This window comes from Pteropus alecto, unplaced genomic scaffold (genome assembly GCF_000325575.1).
Source record: "Pteropus alecto unplaced genomic scaffold, ASM32557v1 scaffold8, whole genome shotgun sequence".
Lineage (NCBI taxonomy): Eukaryota > Metazoa > Chordata > Mammalia > Chiroptera > Pteropodidae > Pteropus > Pteropus alecto.
This window is the reverse complement of record NW_006494609.1, coordinates 6,269,307-6,289,671: the sequence shown is the minus strand read 5'-3', so window position 1 is coordinate 6,289,671 and position 20,365 is coordinate 6,269,307. Positions and strand designations below refer to the sequence as shown.

Genomic DNA, 20,365 nt, shown 5'->3' with positions numbered 1-20,365 from the left:
TACAGTTGTGTCGGATGGTCTGTTTATCTAATGGAATATGAAGCAAAGGTGGGAAAGATTTTGATAGAATGCCACAGTAATATAGGAAACCTAATTTCTTTACATACACTAGAGGAGTCTGGCAGTGGCATGCTTGTTTTGGTGTCTGGATCACCGGGGTGGCGGTCATCAATCATCATGATATTGGGGCTCCGAGCCAATTTCATAGTCGTAAAAAAATTGCTGTTGTGCCAACGTCAAAAGACATGTTTGGAATTGCTATATTTCTGTTTGACCTTGGTCAAAATTACCATTACATTTGCATAGCACTCCTCATAATGATAAATAATAATCACATTTAAGCATTGTGAACTATTGTTATAATTGTTCTTCCATTTGCTATTTTTTCAAGTGCTTTTTAAAATTTTCCCCCTTCTTCATATTTATATATATATATTTATATATATGTGCAAAGTACTTGGTCTGGCCCTTAGAAAGTGCTCAAAAATTGATGGCTATTATTATCAATACTATTAGTACTAGTAACAGAAAAAATATATATGACATTCTATCATGGGATAAAATATATGGTGGCTTCCTGTAAAGCAAACCACATGTTTGCTTTATCATCATGTTTGTGAGAATATATAATTCTCAGATGTATTATTTGTCTGAAGCATAGCACACCAGATTAGTACTTTTTTCTAAGCAATATTGGACTAAGTTCTAGGGAGGCAGATAACTTTGCTTTTCCTGGGAATAATGAAACATATTTCCCCCTGGTGAATCAAAATGATAGCTAATCTCATATGGGATGGTGAATGTCTCCTTTGATTTTCCTGAGTTTCTGTGAATTCCTCACATTGCTGCCAGCGTGATACTTCTGAAGCATATATCTGATTTTATACTTCCCTTCTAAAAGAATCATCTTTTAGCACTTGTACAAGTTATGAATGTCTAAAGGGGTAGAGACACACCAATAATGTACACTTGGTTGGTTATAAAGGGAAGAGAGAAAGATTAGAAAAAGATGACGCCAAATGTTTTCCCCCTAGTGAACTGTCAAATGGTGATGACCACCAGTGGAAATATAAAAGTCTCTTACTATGAGATTGGGTTTAGTTTGAGTAAATTAAGCTTAAGATGCATGTGGCTCAACCAGATGATGTTCATAGGCAGTAGGATTCAAGAGTAATGCCAGATTTAAATGTCAAGAGTAAATGCCAGATGCACCTTTGGTACATCCACACAGTGGAAGACTGACAGCAATAAAAAGGAATGAACTAGGTCTACAGCCATGCCACCCTGAACGTGCCTGATCCCATCTGATCTCAGAAGCTAAGCAGGGTCAGGCCTGGCTAGTACTTAGAGGGGAGACCACCTAGGAATACCAGGTGCTGTAGGCGTTTTTTGTTTGTTTGTTTGTTTTTGTTTTTAAAAAAGGAATGAACTACCGATACACAAACATGGATAAATCCCAAATGCATTATGCTAATGAAAGGTGCCAGATTCAAATTGCATTTACATGACATTCAGGAAAAGACAGCTGTATAGGGACAAAGAGCAGATCAGTAGCTGCCAGGGCTGAGGGTGGGAGGAGGGTTTGACTACAAAGGGGCAGCATGATGGAACTGGGGAGGGAGTGGTGGTTCATATCTTGACTGAAAAGGTGGTTACGTGACTGCGTCTTTGTCAAAACTCATAGAACTGTGTACCAGAAAGAGTGAATTTTGCTGTATGTAAATTTAAAAAATAATTAAACACACACAAGGAAACAAAAGAAAAAAAGTCTGACACACGATAAAGTTTAAGAACCACTGATTGAGACAACCAAAAGTTGCATGGAAGTCAAAAAAGATGAACTTAGGAAAAGTTCAGTTAATGTGCTTATTTGAATATTGAATTGTAGCATTTGGGGGACCACTTTTAGTAGTGATACAGAAAAAAAGCAAATTGTGGGATGTGTTCCAGAAAGTGGGCAGTGAGGAGGTAGAGGCATGCATTGAAGACTATTTTTCTAAGAAATTAGTCATGACATGAAGAGAGAAAATACTGTAATTTTAAACCTTTGCATTGTCAAGAGGCATTTTGATTTTGTTCTGGAGTAAAGGAGACAATCTATTCCATGGCCAGGGGAAGAAAGTCAATGAAAGCTTAGAGACCGAAGCTACTAAGGCTAGAGGGGTTAATTGATGGAGGAAGGTGGTCGGTCGAGCTGGGCAACTGGTCACTCTGTTTACTCACTCTTGCTCACATGGCTGAGACTTTCAAAGTCCAGTCCACTGCACAATGAGGCCTCAAGTTAGACTGCCCTGGCATACCGCTTATAGTTTTGGTACAAATAGGAAATCTTTTTGTAAGAACATACAACTTCCTTGTGGTCAATATGGGCCACGCCTTGGCCTGTTGCAATCATTCTCAAATATGATTTTTGGCAAATCCCCTACCCCCAGCAGAAGCCATCTGGCAACATGTTATTTCACAAGTGGAGGGGGCTGCCACTTGGCATCATGTGGGTACAGGTCAAGGATGCTGCTAAATATCCTATAATGCACAGAACGGCCTCTAGCAATAAATTTGACATGAAATGTCAACCATGCTGAGGCTGAGAAATCCTGGTCTACTGAGAACAACTCATTTTATCACTGGGTTGTACTATGTGAATTTTATGTTACAATGCCAAGTCTCTACAGGTGGGCAATTTGCATCTAAACTCTAATTTTGCCTAATATTTTGAATTACTGTCATCCTACTACAAAGAGATTTCTAGTTTAACCATAAATCTCATGACATTTCAGCCCAAGAAATTTACTTTTAACAGTATCACTATGTATTTTGTTCTACATTTGCTCCAAAGGCTAAGAGATGTGCATGTTACATACAATTGCTCATATATTATTCATCTATGGCCATTAGAATATCTTTATTCAGAAACTAAATTTTACAGAGTCCAGAGATGAGCCTTGCTTTTTCCAGGGCACTGCATTCTACATTGTTTAAACTCTCCAAACCGAGGCATGTGTGTACAACACTTCTGAAAGTGCTTATTTTGCTTTTCTATACACATAGTCTGTTGAATAAGTCAACAAAGATGCCAGTTCTTTACATTAATACCATGTCCTAGTTTATTCATTCAAAGTTTCAAGAATCCAAACACGTAACAGAGAGCTCTGCCAAAAATTACAGAAGGAAGGAACAGACAACGGTCGATTTGTTTGAAAGATCCATTGTCCACAATATTGCTGCCAGCCTGGCTTCAAGGCTGATATACAAGTGAATGCAAAATGCATCCTTCGTGCCTTCCCCTACCAGTCCACTCCTACGTGCTGGATTACCCATAACCGCAAGGTGACAAGAGAAAATAAAAGGAAGAAAGTAGGGGGTTGGGAAGAAAAGGGGCCTACAGCTGCAGGAAGAAGTACTAGTGCCACAAAGGGTTACTTTTTAAACATCTTCTCTTGGAACATTTAAGATTAATGGTTATGCGTAGGAAGAAAGAATCTGTTGATATTTTAGTCATTTTTATGTACTCAGCGTATTTTTTAAAAATAAAATGATAGAATACCATAATTAAATGATTACTCAGAAGTAGACTATATTAGGTTTTGTGGATATTGCTTAAAATGAACTATAACTTCTTTTGATGTCTGGCTTTGAAAGTTTTAGATAGATAACTTAGGCATGCACAAATTAGTCTCCCCTTCTCCATTATGGGGAACAAGTTGTTGAGAACACCGAGGACAGATTAACCTGTTAAGTATTTGTTCCCTTCACAAAATAATACTAATGGCTGCCCATTTTTCCTTTCCAAAGCTCTTTTTTCTAGTGTTCTTTTGAGCCTGTGATTACACAAGAAATTACACAGTTAAATTCTAGTATCTGAACACTTGTTAATACAATGCTACGAAGGGAGGGTGGACTTAGGATTCAGGGCTGTGAGCAGTTGGCAACAGCAAAGGCCAAGAGTTAGGCAAAAGCAGCACAGGTGAAAGATAAGGACTGATGACAATTTATGGTGGAAAGTATTTGAGATTTCCTTATGGTTTCAAGAACAGTTAGAAGCCAAAGTCTATTTAGTCCTTCAAATTGCTTGTACTCACATCAGGTATTTCCTGCCCCTTTAACCCATACTTGTCTTTTGGTACTCCAGAATTAAGGGTTCTTAGCCTTCATATTCTTTCTTCCCTCTTCCTCTTCCATTCTCAATCTCCTACATCAAATTTTTTTGAGATAATTCCCGATTAACAGAGAATTGTAAATACAGTAGAAGTCCCAGATACCCTTCACTCATCTTTCCCTTATGTTAACATCTTACATAACCAAAGGGCAAGGATCGAAACCAGGAAGTTGACCTTAATGCAATGCTGTTAACTAAACTACTACCATACTACTTGTCATCCAAACAAGTATTCAATGCATTCATCCTGTTAGCAAATACTTACTAAGTTCCTAGTACACACTATGCACCTTTCTAAGCACTTGGTTCGAATCAGTGAATAAAGAAGGTAAAAATGACATTAGCGCCCTTATGGAACTTACATTCTACCTGATAGAAGACAGCTCAGTTCATTTTGAAGGCAGCATTATTACTGAACATCATTTTACATTGCACGAGGGTGGATCTAAAGGGCACAAAGAACAATCCTAGTTCAAAGTCAGCCCCCACCATTAGTTCACGTGAGCTACCCGCAACATGTTCTTCGCTGTTTCGTATTCGCATTCTTTTAACCCTCTTAAAACTTTCAAGCTATCTTTCTTCTCTGTGTTTGTGTCATGCAAATAGCTGTTTGGATATTATTTATTGCTACTTTTCCAAAATTTTTTCCAATTGCAACAAAGCTGGGTAAATTAAAATAATGGAAACATATACATGTAATTGCCTATTGTAAGTACAATATTCTTTGACTTTACCCACAAACATAGTGCCAAATAAAAGAAAGGTAGGAATTTTTATTTTATACATCTTATTAGCCATGCTGCCTGATTTTCAAAAGCCTTTCATATCTTATTTTTTTATAGAAAACTATAGACTCAGAGATTTGGTCTCACATGCTTTTTTGTAGGCACCGAGAATGTGGGCCAATGCTATTCTCAAGGTCAAATTCACTCCAGCATGACTGGATGGTACTTGCAAACCCATTTAATAATCTCCTTAAAGCCCTCCTTACAAGAAAATGAGGCTAGATGGTTTAAAATAAACATTGGGTACAGTTACTAAAATGGCCACCCGAAAAATACGAAAAATACGTAGTGTGTGAAAGAGAGAAAACAACTGACAGAGAAAGCAATTCTTAACAAATCTAGGCAGGACTCCAAAGCCAGTGAGATCTAAGATAGAGCAAGGTGTTGCCAAAATCCCCCCACAAGCTGGAGGATGATCTATTTAACTGGCCATTTCTTTCATACATGACATTAAAAGGAGAACTCTGCTTATAATCTGACCCTGGCTTATTCTTTGCCAAGTTTCTTAACCTTTCTGCTTCTGCTGAAGACATTTCTTATATTCCACCAGACTTTTGAAGAAAATTACTCTCAAACCTTTGCTTAAATAACAAACATAAAGAAAGAAATACATCAGTAAGAGACACAAGTATCTAGCTATTTTAAGATGAATCCTCATCTCTGGATAAAGTGATAGGCTAATTTTCTAAAGCTACAAACCTCATGGCAACCCCAAACCAGTTTAAAAGTATGGGTGGACAGACACTGGGTGAGGCTTAGATGAAGCCACCAACCAGTCCATAGTCTTGTTAATAAACACCAGGAGGAGACTGGGAGTCAATTTAATCAATATGATACTCACTGAATGTCACGTAAAAAAAATGTCTTTGGACATTGAAATAGTACATTCTATCTAAAGAAAAATTATCATGTCATCCATCTTAGCAAGTAGCTTATTTCTGAGAGTGATTACAAGGGAAATAACGATGCTTCAAAGCGCCAATCTCAAAAAGTTAGAGATTTAGAGTTTTAATTTAGCCTAATAATGATGCCTCCACATTAGTTCTTTCCAAGTTTTCTCCAGTTCTCTCACAGCAGGGTAAATAATATAATTTTCCAATTTCTCTTCTCTCTACTCTACACCACAAATTACCTCTCCATCTCCAAAGTAGAAAATAAAAGGTACCCCTCCCCTTAAGTGTTTTGGAGTTTGTGTGCATTATTGTGCTATATTAAGCTGGAAACAGAGAACTGATTCATTTTAGGAAAAAAAAATGTATTGCTTTTGGTGCCATTCAGAAACATTAGTTATATTGCAATGTGATTATCATGGATATGGACAGTTTAAGATTGCTATATATTAGTTTTTATTTCAAGTTTCAAGTTTCAAACAGACCTCCTTAACATTTAGAACTGTAAGAGCAACTATGCCCTTCATAGCTGTTATATAACCTTTCAGTTTGATGTCTTACATATCTGGCTAATATATGGTTTCTGGTGAGTGTTTTACTATATCTGTCAGATAGCAAAGTCTGAGACCAATATGGATGAATATATTCTTGAAGTTTCCAAAATATTTACTGATGATGAATGTATAACAGGCGATTTTCATTCTAGGCAAAAAAGAATTGGTCTGTCTGTTATTCCATGAGTATTCACACAAAGTACTCTTCTTGAAAATGGTTTAGAAAAAAAATAATTCAGGTTTAATAAAGATCAACCTTGAAATATAGGGCTATCTTAAACTGCCACCCAACCCAAGGGCATCCACTTTTATAAGCTCATAGGGACATCCTGTCCTTATAAACATTGCCACACACATGCATGCACGCGCACACACACACACACACACACACACACACACACGTTTGGAATACAGTGACACATATCCACTATCATTTCCATATATACAAATCCTACCACCTCACATAGTTCCCAAGATGACCTTCAACCACTATGAAAATTACTGTTTTATTTGTGATACAGGGAGAAGATATCATCCATATTTCATGATTTTCTCTGGCACATTCATATTTGTCCTGACCGAAATAAAATATATTTAGCTCCAGGTGAGGCTTAATCTTTTTTTTTTTTTGATTTGTATTAGACAATCCAAGTCAAATAAAATATAAATTCTAGTCTAATAAAACATATTTCTATTCCTACCCCAGTCTTCCCCATCTCAGTAAACACTGCCACAGTCCACTCAGTCTTTCAAGTCAAAATGAGTAGGCGTTCTCAATTTCTCCCCTTCCATTACTCCGACCCCTAGCTCCCTATCCATGAATTATCAGCAAATTTTGTTAACACTACCCTAAAAATATACTTCCAACACATCCACTCTTCTCCAGTCTCCTTACTTGAAGCCTCCTAAAGAATTCTTCCCCTTCCTATCTGTCTCCGTCTCCCGCAATCTATTTTCCATAAAGCAGCTAGAGTGTCCTTTCAAAATATAAATCAGTGTAAGTCATTCTCTCAAGTAAAACCACCAATGTTTTCTATTACTTTTAGAAATTACATCTTAATGGCTTACCACGGCCTTCGATGCTCTGCAGAGTTTGGCCAGACTCCTTACCAATTTCCTTTCTACCCTTCTTGCTCTCTCTATTCCAACCACTGAACCCTTACTCTTCACGGAGCACTAATCCCCTTCAAAGGCCATATACTCAGCACATGGCTGGCCACTTCTCAGCCTTCATGTCTCCAATTCAGTGTTCCCAGAGAGGACCACACTATATATTCTTCCTCAAAGCCAATTATCATCTATCACATCACCCTGTTAATTTCAATGTAGGGCTGGTGACAGTCCATCATTATTTTATTTGCATATCCATGTATGTATATATCGCAAGACTCTATCAACAGAATTTGATATCCTTGATGTCAGGGGACAGGTTGGCCATTTGTCTCTATCCTCAATGACTAGCACACTGCCTGTCCTAAAATAAGGTCCTCAATAAGCTGCTGGAAAATAAAAAAGGTGAGTTGAAAAGATAAATGAATTCCCCCTCTTGACTCGTTGCATTGGGAATCACCTTCACACAGTGGGTGTACTGCGTTCTATGCTCGCTGAGGCCCTTAGTGGCCTCATCGGTAAAATAAGAAAGTTGTATTAAATAATTTTTCCAGTCCTTGAGCTGAGGAGACCTGTTAGCTCAAATCAGCAGAATAATATAAGCTATTAGTAGCAGAATTAGTCACAGAATACGAGGCTCACGACTTTCCTTTCTGATTCATTAGTCAGTATACTTTTATTTTACTTCCTATATCTGCATAAAGGAAACAATCTATGTATATGTCTCTTTCTCTATCTAAACTATATATTTCTATCTCTCCCCATCTACCAATATGTCTATACTTTTTTAAAAATCCCATGTTAGATAATAAAATCTTAGGCTTCAAGATCCATTTTGATTTAGGAACAGATATAAAAATACACTATATTAACTAATTGTATTCACTGATAAGAGCTCATTCCTATATACTTTCTCTTGAATCCCCTGGTTATTGTGGCTAGAGATAGTCTATCTGGTGAATTTCATAAGCCTTTCAATTATCCTTAATAAAAGAATGCTCTTTATGGTAAATTACTATATATTCTCAATTATGGTAAATATTACATGGTGTTCCAAAATTTAATGGCAATTTTACAAAGGTACTAGATATTTTAAAGTTTCTTTGTTGTAATTAGAGAATGTGTTCAGAGGCAAGGAAGATAAAGTGATCATGTGGCAAGAGCAAATGAAAATGCATTACTTTTAAAAAAAAAATTAGTTTTAATTTTTTCTTTTTTGCTCATGTTTTTTAGTATGCTTTACTTTTTCTTATGTACACTCCCCATATAGGTTCCAACTATTAAGATAGGTTTCAAACAAATTCGTCTCCCCTCACCCCACTTCCTACAGTTATCCAGGGCCATCATCCTCTGGTGCCCATTTGGGGATGACAGACCCGAAATTTACTAACCTTGAGGTCACAGGAAATGAGTATCTATGGTGACATATTAGAGAGGAAGAAAGAAAGTTGGAGGTCAGAAAATGGAGAGAGAGGCTAATCTAAAAAAAAAAGAACTATAGAAAGAACAGTCTGTCTCCAAATATTTACTTAGAATCTACTATGTGCTAATTACTAGCTATATAGTGGTGATAAAGACAGAATCAACACTTGTCTTCTGGGGGGCTTAAAATCAAGTAGGCTAGAAAGAGAAACGGCAAGAAATAAAATAATAACAACAACAACAACAACATCAATAATAATAGAAGAGGAGGAGGAAGAAGAAAGCTAGAGTAAAGAAATGAAGGCAATGTTATCATAAGGAGGAAACGATTTATTTTAAATCCATTATTTTCTCCACTATGGACCTGCCTCTGGCTTCAGTATTTTCTCTGGTGCCAGTTATAATTAGAAACTTATATTTCTCCACTGGTTCTCTGACACAGGCTTTTCTGCTCAATTTTTAAGTAGTTTTAGCTCTTTAGCAATCTTCTCTTTCTTGTACTTAGGGAAGGCAGTTGGCCCAGTTGTGCTTGAGAGTGAGTAAGAATTTGGGGGTGGGGGAGGCATGGGGAAGTTCTTGGGAAAGAAAATGGAAACTAAAGAAGCCCATTCTGAAGCAACTTTATCAGTATGTGGAATTCGGAAGGGCCAGGAGAATGGAATGAATGATCACTCTAAAATACCAACAAGAGAAATGTATTAATGTGTATTGGGAGACTTTATGGTATGAATAGATGCACACTCTAATATCAGTGATTCATATTGTTTTAGTGCTCTTTAACACAGATATTACAAGTAAAATAATAACACACACACACACACACAAAAAAAACCCTGCAAGACATCTGAAACATCCTATTCTCTTGTTTAGAAGCTTTCTACAAGATATTTTTTATGAAAAGGTAGACAACCCAACTGTGACTAAGCAAGCTCTTTCTTTGGCTGGAGGTGATTTGTATAGATAATACTTGTGCATAAGACTTAAAATGGTATTCATAAATGAAAGTGATGCTACCAATCAACTGGATTATGTTTCATGGTGGCAGCATATATGTGCCATGATCAAGTCACTTTTCTCATCCAGTTTTCTTTATAATTACATACCTGAGAACTAAGGCTGCCTGAAATTAAATGATCCTATGTTCACAGGCAAAAACATATTACTTAAGAAAGAATTAAACTGCTCTTTTGGTCTCAGTGTATTTTGATCAAATGTGCAACTGGCTCTAGCCATGAAATACCATGAAAACTGTTGAGTCCTGTCTACTCTTCCCTTTCACAGTCACTCAGTGCATGTCGTCTTCATACCATGCAATGAACGTTGGCAAAATAAAATCTTAAAGAAAGGATACCTCATATCACTAAAACACACTTTGAAATGCTAGATGGATCAATTGCTAAAGGCTTATTAAAAAATAAAAAATAAAATCTTATCATAAGATTAAAAATTTTATAAAACCCTGAAAAATCAGAATGTGATAACTAGGGGAAAGGTGAATTTTCTTTAAGCGATAAATAGGAAAGTGATGATAAGTTAAATGTTCTGAATTTCATGCCAGAAGGTAAAAGGGAAAAATAACCATCTAATGAGAAGTCTTAATGAGAAGTCGATTACTCCAACACTGATGGTAACTAATGAGATAGTTCAGACACTAATAGAAAAGGCCTAGTTTTCCTCTTGTATTTTCCATACAACGTAACCTGGGGCATAAATGGAAAACTACTTCTTCTTAGAGGTCAAGAAGTTTGAAAGAATAGACTTCAAGGTTTACCAAAACAGGAATCTTTATCAGAGAAGAGAGTAAGTGGGTTGGTAGTTCATTATGGAGTATAGAGGATACTCCTAAGTCCTGCCTTCTCTTCCCCTCCATGGTCACTCAGTACATGTCATCTACATGCATAGATCCATCCATCCATCCATCCATCCATCCATGTACACCAACAGTCTATAAATCATATTGCCCACTCATGCCAGGTAGCGTGCATAGAGGCTAGAGGAATGTATAGAAAGCTTCTGCTAACATGGAACTTCCATTCTAATAGGGAAAAAAACATTAGAGCACAAGTTGCTCAACACAATTCAATAAATGCTATGGCATAAAAGAAAAGAGAACCTGTCCTAGTGTGAGGTCATGGAGGTTTGACCCTGAGAACTGTTAATACCCTCTTGCTGCTTCTAACTCTTCCCACCAAAGTTGCCTCATGAAACTGTAAGTGTAATAGGGTGAAATATCAAGAAAAAGGCTAAATTGTGCTAGCTTTATCTTTATCCTCTCCAACCCCAGGAAGAGTGGCCGGCATTGAGTTCCCAAATGGTCAGTGGAGAGGGATTATGCTCCGTGACCGCAGTGAGGGGGAGACAGAGGGCAGGGCATGGGGCGGGAAACGTGAGGCGGGATGTATTCTTTTCTTGAGGTTGCCATGACACACTGGGTGCCTTAGAACAACCGAAGTTTCTTTTGTGACAGTTCTAGAGACCAGAATTTCAAAATCAAGGCATCAGCAGCGACAACGTTCTCTCGGAAAGCTCTAGGGCAAAATCTGTCCCAAAGCTGTCTCCTAGCTCTTGGTGTTCCAAAAATCTTTGGTGCTCCTTGGCTTGTACAAGTAGCACTGCAATCTCTGTCTCAGTCGTCACACTGTGTTTTTTCTATGTGAGCTGTGTCTCATGGCACTCTCATGTCTGTGTGTGTCTGTTTCTCTGTTTTTGTCTCTTCTCTTCTTATAAGGATGCCGGCCATACTGGATTAGGGATCCACCCTATTCTAGTATGACCCCATATTAACTTATATCTTAATCACATATACAAAAACCCTATTTCTAAATAAGGTCACATTCTCAGGTGTCAGCGGTTGAGACTTCAGCATATCTTTTCGGGGGACTCGATTCAACCACGACAGGTATCAAGGTGGCAGAGACCAGTGCTCTGCTTCCATGCAGCATGCAGGACAGAAGAGATGTTTACTGCAGGCCAGCGGCTGGGGGTCATTGGAAGCACTACTGACCACCCATCACCAACCAAACCAGAATAATAGTGCTTAAGACAGAGGTCACAGCTGAAAGCACCCAGAGCCAAAAGAACAACAATAAACATGACTCCACCACCAACTAAGAACTATTATTCTCTTCTTCGAGCTTTTCTTTCATTATGAGCTAGAGAATCAGGTATGACCCCATTATAAGAAAAGCCAGTTGTGAATTTCCTGCCATTCCAGAGGGTGGGAAACTCCAGGATGATACAAAGGTAGATTGGAGAAATAAAAGAGGTAGCAATTCTTACATGTAAATGGTGAGGCTAAACTTCAGACTCATTCTACAAGTACCATAGTGTGACACTCACTATAAGGAGTGAGGCCACTGAAAGCACCAGCCCTGAATCCTTCCTTGACATGGTTAGACATCTACTGGCTGGGCTATTGGCTGTATGTCAAGAGGAAGGTAGAGGAAACAACCATTTCTTCCAGCATACAGGTTTTAAGGAGTTGGATCTGCTATCTTCTACCTGAGTATTAAGTTTGCTCTGTACCTACTTTCTTACCTGTCCCTTAGGAAAAATGTGAAGATCAGGGAGATAATTAATTATGAGCTGCTGGGGATATTTTAGCAGTAGTGCTGCTATTTCGACATTCACATGAAATCACCAGAGCCAATTATTTCTCTTCAGTTTTGGACCAAACAGAATAGACCCTGAGAGTAACAGACAGCCTGCAGGTAATGAATCCAGATACTGGAAACATGACATGATTTAACAAAGTGACCTCTGAATATACCCCAAAGTGATGGGTTTCTTGCCCTCATTTTGGGGTGCTGAGTTCTGTGACAGGGTATTTCATGCCCTGTTTGCCATCTACCTATTCCTTCTGGTAACCTAGACTGAATGTAACCCATAGATTAGCAGACCAAGAAATAGCCCCTTTACGTACAAGGCAATAGAGATTTACTCAGAAAATGAGGTTTCTGCTACATTCTTGATAGAACATTGATTTTTAGTAACTACTCATTTCTAAGATCCAAGATCTAAATACACAGACCAGAAGTCTTAGTATCAATTGCAATTCTTAGATCATTAAATAAAGGGCACACTGGACCAATAAGGAAAAGCAAGAAACTGAATCCTGTTCTTAAGTGGCCTGAAGGAGAAACTAAAGATTATAAAAGTAGAGAAATACGAATCTCTTTACTATTCATAAAAAATTTACACTAGTATTTAGCAGAAATTGAGTGGAAGGGAGAGATGATTTGGGGCTTTCAAAATAATTCTTGTTCCTGTCTCATTAACGTTCAATTTTGAATACATCTACCCTAGATGTGAGTGTGCTTAAATTTCTCCTTGTGCTTCCTATTCTTTCAGATACATACGGACTGTCAGCACAGTCACTAAAACAGATTTAGTGGTTTGTTTCAATGAAAAGGCTCTCCTTTATTGTGACTGACAGAGAACATTCTGTGAACACAGCAGCAAAATGCAAAATTTAACTACATATGAGAGAGAGCTTATCCTGGAATGTTCTCTTTGAGGGCATAACCTTTCACATGTTTCATCCATGCTTGAAAACATTTTGTCTGTAGAAGATTATTTTTCTTCTATTTTGACTATTCCCTCACACAAAGCTCTTTCTCAGGCTTCAATCAGCAGCAAAGACCAAAAAGCTCCTAGTACAAAAATATCAGTGATAGTTAAGCCTTGGCAGGTTAGAAGAAATCAGAGAAAGACTTGGCATGAACATGAGATGAAATAAAAGATAAATATTTATAGTTTTCCAGCAAAAAAAAAATGCAATGTTTTGATTACATATGCTGTTTTTCCCCAAATTCATCCTAGAAGTTTTACACGATCTGTGAGGTTAAAAAAAATGCCACGGTACCTTTTATAACAGTCTTACTTTCTTAAGTCTCGTAACACTTGGATTTTAAACAAGATCAAACATAGAAAGGTTTTCATATGAATTTGGAATTTTCTATTATTTTAAATAAATTTTGCATTCTCTTTATCTAAGAAAACTCTTAAAAAATTAGCTTCTCCATAACATTTTTAAAATAGACTATCACATAAACCTGATTTTATCATACATTTGGGCTTGCCTACGATGATTTACATCTGTTGACATGGCAGAATTTTTCCTAGCTCCTCCTTTGACTCTCAAAAGTGGCCTGATTTAAATTATAAATTATATGATCACCCTAATTAAAATACTCTTTCTGGACAACCCTCTGTCTACATTTCTTATCCATGACTCCCTAGACTCTCTCATGCCTTTCTCTTTGAGTTTAATGAGAGAACTGCGGTGCAGGACAGGATCTAACAAAGAAACTACATAGTTACTTGAAAATATCTCAGACTAAATAGAAAACTCTGTTTAGACACAAAGAAATGATAGGCAAGGTACCTAGAAACCCAATCATGATTTTTCCTGAAGCAAATGTTCTTTGTGATTGCCAACCCCATATCTGTTTTTCTCTACCTGTTAACTAAATTTTGATTTTACTCAGGAATTGGGTAATACTGTAAGGAAGATGGCCTCAGCCCCAAAAGATGGATCATGACTGGGCTACACTAATTGTGGAAATCTCATTCTCCTTTGCTGGTGATTGATTTAGGGTGACCAGATGCCCAATCTGACTAATGAGATATAAAAGGAAATTCACTGGGGGTTGCGGAGTAGCCGGGAGGCTTGTGGAAAAAGTTTTTCTCTTTTATAAAAAGTGCGACACATGTTTTACCTTCTACTCTTTGAATATTGAATTATGAAGCTATTTGGAGCTGCAACAGTTATCTTATCTTACGAGTGGCCAGGAATCTCAGCTACTTGCTGCCAAAAGCACTCTGATGTGCCTCCTATTCCAGACACCGCTGTGGCATCCAGAAATCTCAGTGGGGAGCATTTCTCTGAGCTCTTAAACTCAACAGCTCTGTGAGCACAGTATCAGATATTCTCAACTTGAGTTAAATGAAAGCAACTTAGAGAAAGGATCTGAATTAGCCAGACTCAGCAACATTACAAGAAACGTGTGGTGGGGTGAGAATGTATGAAAAGGCAGGCAGCACACCCAGAGCCAGGATAATGCCACAAGCAACTTCCCTAAGATAACGTCCAACTAGGAAAAACAACAACAACAAAAAACCACCTTGCTATATTTCCAAGAGATGAAGCATATATCTAGAGATTAGAGAAGAAAACGCAATGAGGCTGCAAACAAAAAGGAACTGCAAATCGTTTTTAACATCATATGCAATAACATATACTTTTTTAGGGGGTTGGAGTAAAAGTTTCAAATAGGGAAATACATTTTCATTAAACAAATCAGCTCAACTGAGATTGTTCTTGTATTGTAAACATGAGATCAGCTAAGACAGGATGCGTCCGGGGCAGGATGGCTGGGATGCTTTAATTTAACAAGAACAAAGCATTTTAAATCCCAGATAAAGTGGGCGCTATGGGCTGTCCTCTTCCCAGGCGTCTTTACAGAGAGCTCATTACTCCAGTTGGCTCAGCAATGTGAGTTGACATAGAGGCCCAGAAGAGTTCTCCAAAGGTATGAGGCATTACCAAGCACTTTATAGAGGAATCCCTTTCTGAGAGGTGGCTGTAGGAGAGTAATATAACCCAAACGACCTGCTGAGCACCTGTTAAGGACATGTATGTGCCTCCTTTATTTGATCTTCAGGGCAGACTTTGCAGCCAACTATTGGGATTTTGTGCAGCATTTCTGGCTTTGTTGCACAAACTGAGAATCCCATGGATCAGCACCATGGTACATGTTGCACTGAGGAGCAGGGGGATACTACATTCACATTAAAAATACACACAAGCTTCCCCTTCTAAAGTGATAAAGAATATACTGAAATAATTGATAAGGGAGTTAGTTATATATTCCTGGCGCATCCACTGTATGCAATGTAGAAAATAAGAGGAAGAACAGATGTACCAGAACCACAAGTCCACACAGTTCAGCCACAAATTACTCAATCGAAGTGATGTTTTGCCCTCTTCCTTTTGGACTCTTCACTCCTCTAATTTTCACCTGATGTTGCTTTATGATGCCACCAAGTCTCTCAAGCTGGCATCCTCACCCTTGGGAAGCAGGCAGAAAATGACTATGACTCTTCCTCTTACTGAGGTAAACAGAGCCAGGCTTTTTTAGATAATTGGCATCAGCAAAAGTCTTAGGGTTATGGGAGGCTAGCCCATGGCAGAACTGCAATGAGTGAATAGAATTGCTTCTGATGCTTTCCCTCCACCTGTTTCCTCTGCGGCCCACCCTTAGGCTATGCTCCATTTATGCAAGACCTTGACCTTAGCTTAGCCCATCTCAGGTGCCAACTGAGGTGCTAACCTGGAGGATTTGAGGGTTAGTTGAAAAGTCTAGAAAACGAGAAACTTTTAAAGAGCCAAGGAATGAGTCTATATGGAATATATTCCAGGCACTATGGCAACAAGTAGAAAAGGTCATTTTGACCACCAAACCAACTTGCCTGAACATTTAAAGGCTGCCAAAAGGCTGTTTTTCTCATCACTATCTATCAAAATTATCTCAAAAGCTAAATTTTCCAGAAGCACACTGACTTACTATCAAAACTGAATTTGTCTGTGGCAAAACAGGATCAACATGAGAGATCAAGACTTACCTGGTGAAGATTTAGACACGCCAGGTATGAAAAACCAAATACAATACCTGAGTAATAGACAAGCAGGAAAGAAGCATCAGGACCTACCGGAGGGGGAGCAGGTGGGCAGCAACAGTGGAAGCATCAGGAGTCAGGAACAGGCGAAAGGGATGCAGGTCTCGATTCATAGAGAAGACTGGTGAGAACCAAGCATGGGCAAGATGAACAATATAGTGCTACTATCTTTTTTTCTCGCCACATATTATCTCATTATTCACAGGAAATATTGCACAATTCTACAGGTAAGGAAGCATGGCTCAGAGAAGTTAAGTATCTGCAGTTACTCAGTTATTAGTGGTGGGACTCAAGAGGATATAAGAAAAATCACCTCCTGTATACTAATAACTTATAATTGCTCTTTCTTTACAGGAGAGAGAGAGAGAGAGAGAAAGACTTAAGAAAGAAACAGAAATAGAAAGTCAATTAACCAACTGGGAATAGTGCAACTAAAAGAGTTTGTAAGAAATTTTGAAAAATGTCTATAATCTAGAATCCAGAAAAGGACATGCCCTTTGTTAATCCAGGTACATATGAATTTTTACAGCAAAATTTTTCATATATATAGATTTCCAGTGATTTACCACATTCCAAAACAACTATAGGTAAGAAATAAGGAAAATATTTTTTTCTAAGACATTAGGGAGAAAGTACGAAAATACCACCCCGCTAAAGGCAAAGACTACTTCATGAGATACAAAAGGTGGACTAAAAATAATGAGGGGGAAAAAAAAACACACAAGATTTTGCCATGGAGCTGTATGGATAATTGAGGAGAAAAACTATATTGAGATTTATCAGTATGAAGAAAAACTATATTGAGATTTATCGGTATGAAGAAAAACTATATTGAGATTTATCAGTATGAGATTTATCAGTATGTTTCCTCAAATCTGACTAGTATTTTCTAGACATTCTAGGCAATACCTCTCCCCTAATACGTATCATTCACTGTTTTATCTTCTACGCCTAAAACATTGCCCAGTGTAAAGTGGGTGTTCAGTAAATATCTATTGCACACATGGACGAATAAAAGCATAAATGCATGTATGCGTGCATGAATGAATGTAGCTCCTTGATAACTTACCAGTCTGTCTTAGAGATTACAAATGTTTAGCATTCAAAAAAGTTTAGCTTATTTCTAATGATATATTTGGATTTATAAGAACAAAGAAGCATAGCTAACTTAGACCTAAGTCTATAACTATATTTCACAGAATATGAAAGAAAGAAATAAATTGTAGATTCAAGTGCTAAATAAGAATAATAATTTATAATGGCCTGTGGTGGCAGCCAGTTAAATTGGTAAAAGCTGACTATAGATACCCAGGCCTCTACCACCACCATCAGAGGGAAAATTAAGCAGGAATAAAGTGGCTGTCTCAGCAGAAGCATACAACAGAGGACGGCTACATTAGCATAAAGCATGGCAGCCAGAAATTATTACCTCTCATAATCTCTGAATATTACATTCAACAAAATGACCTGTCCACTTTGATGTATTGGTATTTTTCCCCATTTCACACACACACACACACACACACACACACACACACACACCCCACCACCATCTTTTTAAAGCCAAAATGTATAGATCAGAATTTTTTTTAAAAGCCTCATGTTTAACTACCTTTGTGTTTGTCATCTTCTCTATTGCTTTTACCTCTAACCCAGTACTTTTCCCCTCATGTGTGATCTGCCAGAAGGAAGTCAGCGAGGTGTGCTGGCCTCCAGAGATAGCTGATCACCACGGTGTGCGTTTCTACGGCTTTATAATGGGTATCAATAGTCATTAAAAAAAATCTCAGAATTCTCTGAAAACCTTAACAGGCACATGTTCCTTCCAGAATGAACACACGTATGTATATGGGAAGAATTTTTTGTTCAAAGATCCTAATCCCTTAGAACTGTATAAGAGAATCGGCCAAAGTCAGAGTTGTATTAATTTGAAAAGAGAATAAAAATTTTGCAGAATAGACGGACTTTCTGAAGAAGTAGCATGTATTTCATTCTAATACAACCCCATCCACTTTACGAAACCTGCCTAGCCTTACAGAGGATTTGTCCAATGTGCGCATGTGCACACAAGCCCCTTCATTCTGCATCTTCCTGTTTACTAAAAATGGATGCTTACGCAGTAGAGTCTTTGCCTTTGGAATGACAGACACTAAGAAGAAAGGAAACTAAAATGGAAGACACAGCTCGAAGCGAATCCAAGAATTCAGGAGCAATGAAAGCTTTGATAGACAATTAAAGGCTTAGCTGGACTGCAGCGCTCAATACACTGGTTGGTCACCCCGTCATCCCATCTCTCTGCTACACCTGCTTCTTACCATCCCCCTCTGGCAGCCATCAGAGCGCTCCAAGCCTGGACTGCTTACCTATTTTCCCTGCCACTTACCCGCTGTGTGAACTCATTCAACTCTACATCTCTCTCTCAGTCCTCACTAACAAAAGAAGAGGACAACAGAGGCTAGGCTGGGGAGCTCCTGATAATTGTATATTTGGGTTGTGTTGTCCTGATGTTGTCCCATCACAATCTCTATTTCACCCCTCCCACTTTATTGAGAGGGGGGAAAAAAAGAGAAAAGAAAAAAATCAATCAGAATGATATATGACTCGTCAGTTCTGAAGTAAAGCCCAGTCATGTAGAAAATAGACCAGACACTGTACTCTGAGTCCAAAAGATAGGATGAGCAAGCTCCAGCCTCGGGTGCAATTATCTCTTGAAAACAAAACAAAATAAAAAATGCAACGGTATATATACCCCCAGAGACAGACATTTATCTAACCTCTGCACCACACGCATTCAGCTTTGCAATGTCAGAGTTAACTGTTTCGCCTGTGAAAATGATGCAGTTTCTCAAAGTTGCCGAACTCAGCTGGTGCTTTTGCAATTGCAGAGACTTGCTCACAGGATGCAAGAACTGCCTCCTCAAACACTGTATATTTTTCCAGCCCCACAGCCGCTTCCCTAGTCTAAACCACCATAATCTCTTATCCCGGCATCTGCAGTAGCATCCTAATGGTCTCTCTACCCCTTTCCATCTGTTCTCCACCTTATAAAACCTTATTAATCAGACCCCTATGCCTCTTAAAATTCCTTAATTGTTCCTCATGACTCTCAGAATAAAGCCCAAACTCCTTAGGAAGCCTTTAAGGCAGCGGTCCCCAACCTTTTTGACACCAAGGATTGGTGCTCCTATGAGGCTCTAATGCCTGATGATCTGAGGTGGAGCTGAGGCAGTGATGCTAGCGCTGGGGAGCGGCTGCAAATACAGATGAAGTTTCCCTCACTTGTCTGCCCACTCCTGCTGTGCAGCCTGATTCATAAGAAGCCACAGACAGGTACCAGTTCACGGTCCGGGGGTTGGGGACCCCTGCTTGAAGGCTAAAGAGATCTGCTGTGCTTACCTGTCTTGGGTATAACTTGCCCCAAGACACCAGACCCCAATAGGCATTCTTGAACCTTTGACATGTGGCCTCCCATGTCTCCAACACTCCTTTTCTCCACACCTCTATTCACCCAGCTATATTCTAATCGCCCTTCAGTGCTCGGATTAGATGTCTCGTCCTAGAAGCTTCTCTTCGTGCCCTCAAAGTTTGCCTAGAAGCTTCTGAACATGCTGGTCAATGCAAAACTCACTTTTCGTATAACTGCCTGTGTCCTTGTCTGTATCCCTCACTGATCTATAACGCCCTTTGGCAATGAATGGACAACATTTGCTCATGTTTCTGTCTCTAACGCTAGGCTCAGTGTCTGCCATATGGTAAATCTGAGTATAA

The 20,365-nt window shown here is 38.5% G+C and overlaps 1 protein-coding gene and 1 non-coding gene across 4 annotated transcripts in view; one reads left to right on the top strand and one right to left on the bottom strand.

The window, feature by feature from the left end:
• Positions 1-20,365, bottom strand: part of NRXN3 (neurexin 3) — a 1,437,186-nt gene that overhangs the window by 619,575 nt on the left and 797,246 nt on the right. The gene's annotated exons all lie outside the window — the stretch shown is intronic.
• Positions 1,267-1,385, top strand: LOC112473783. Its single transcript, XR_003044175.1, has one exon. It is a non-coding gene; the product is annotated as a 5S ribosomal RNA (ribosomal RNA).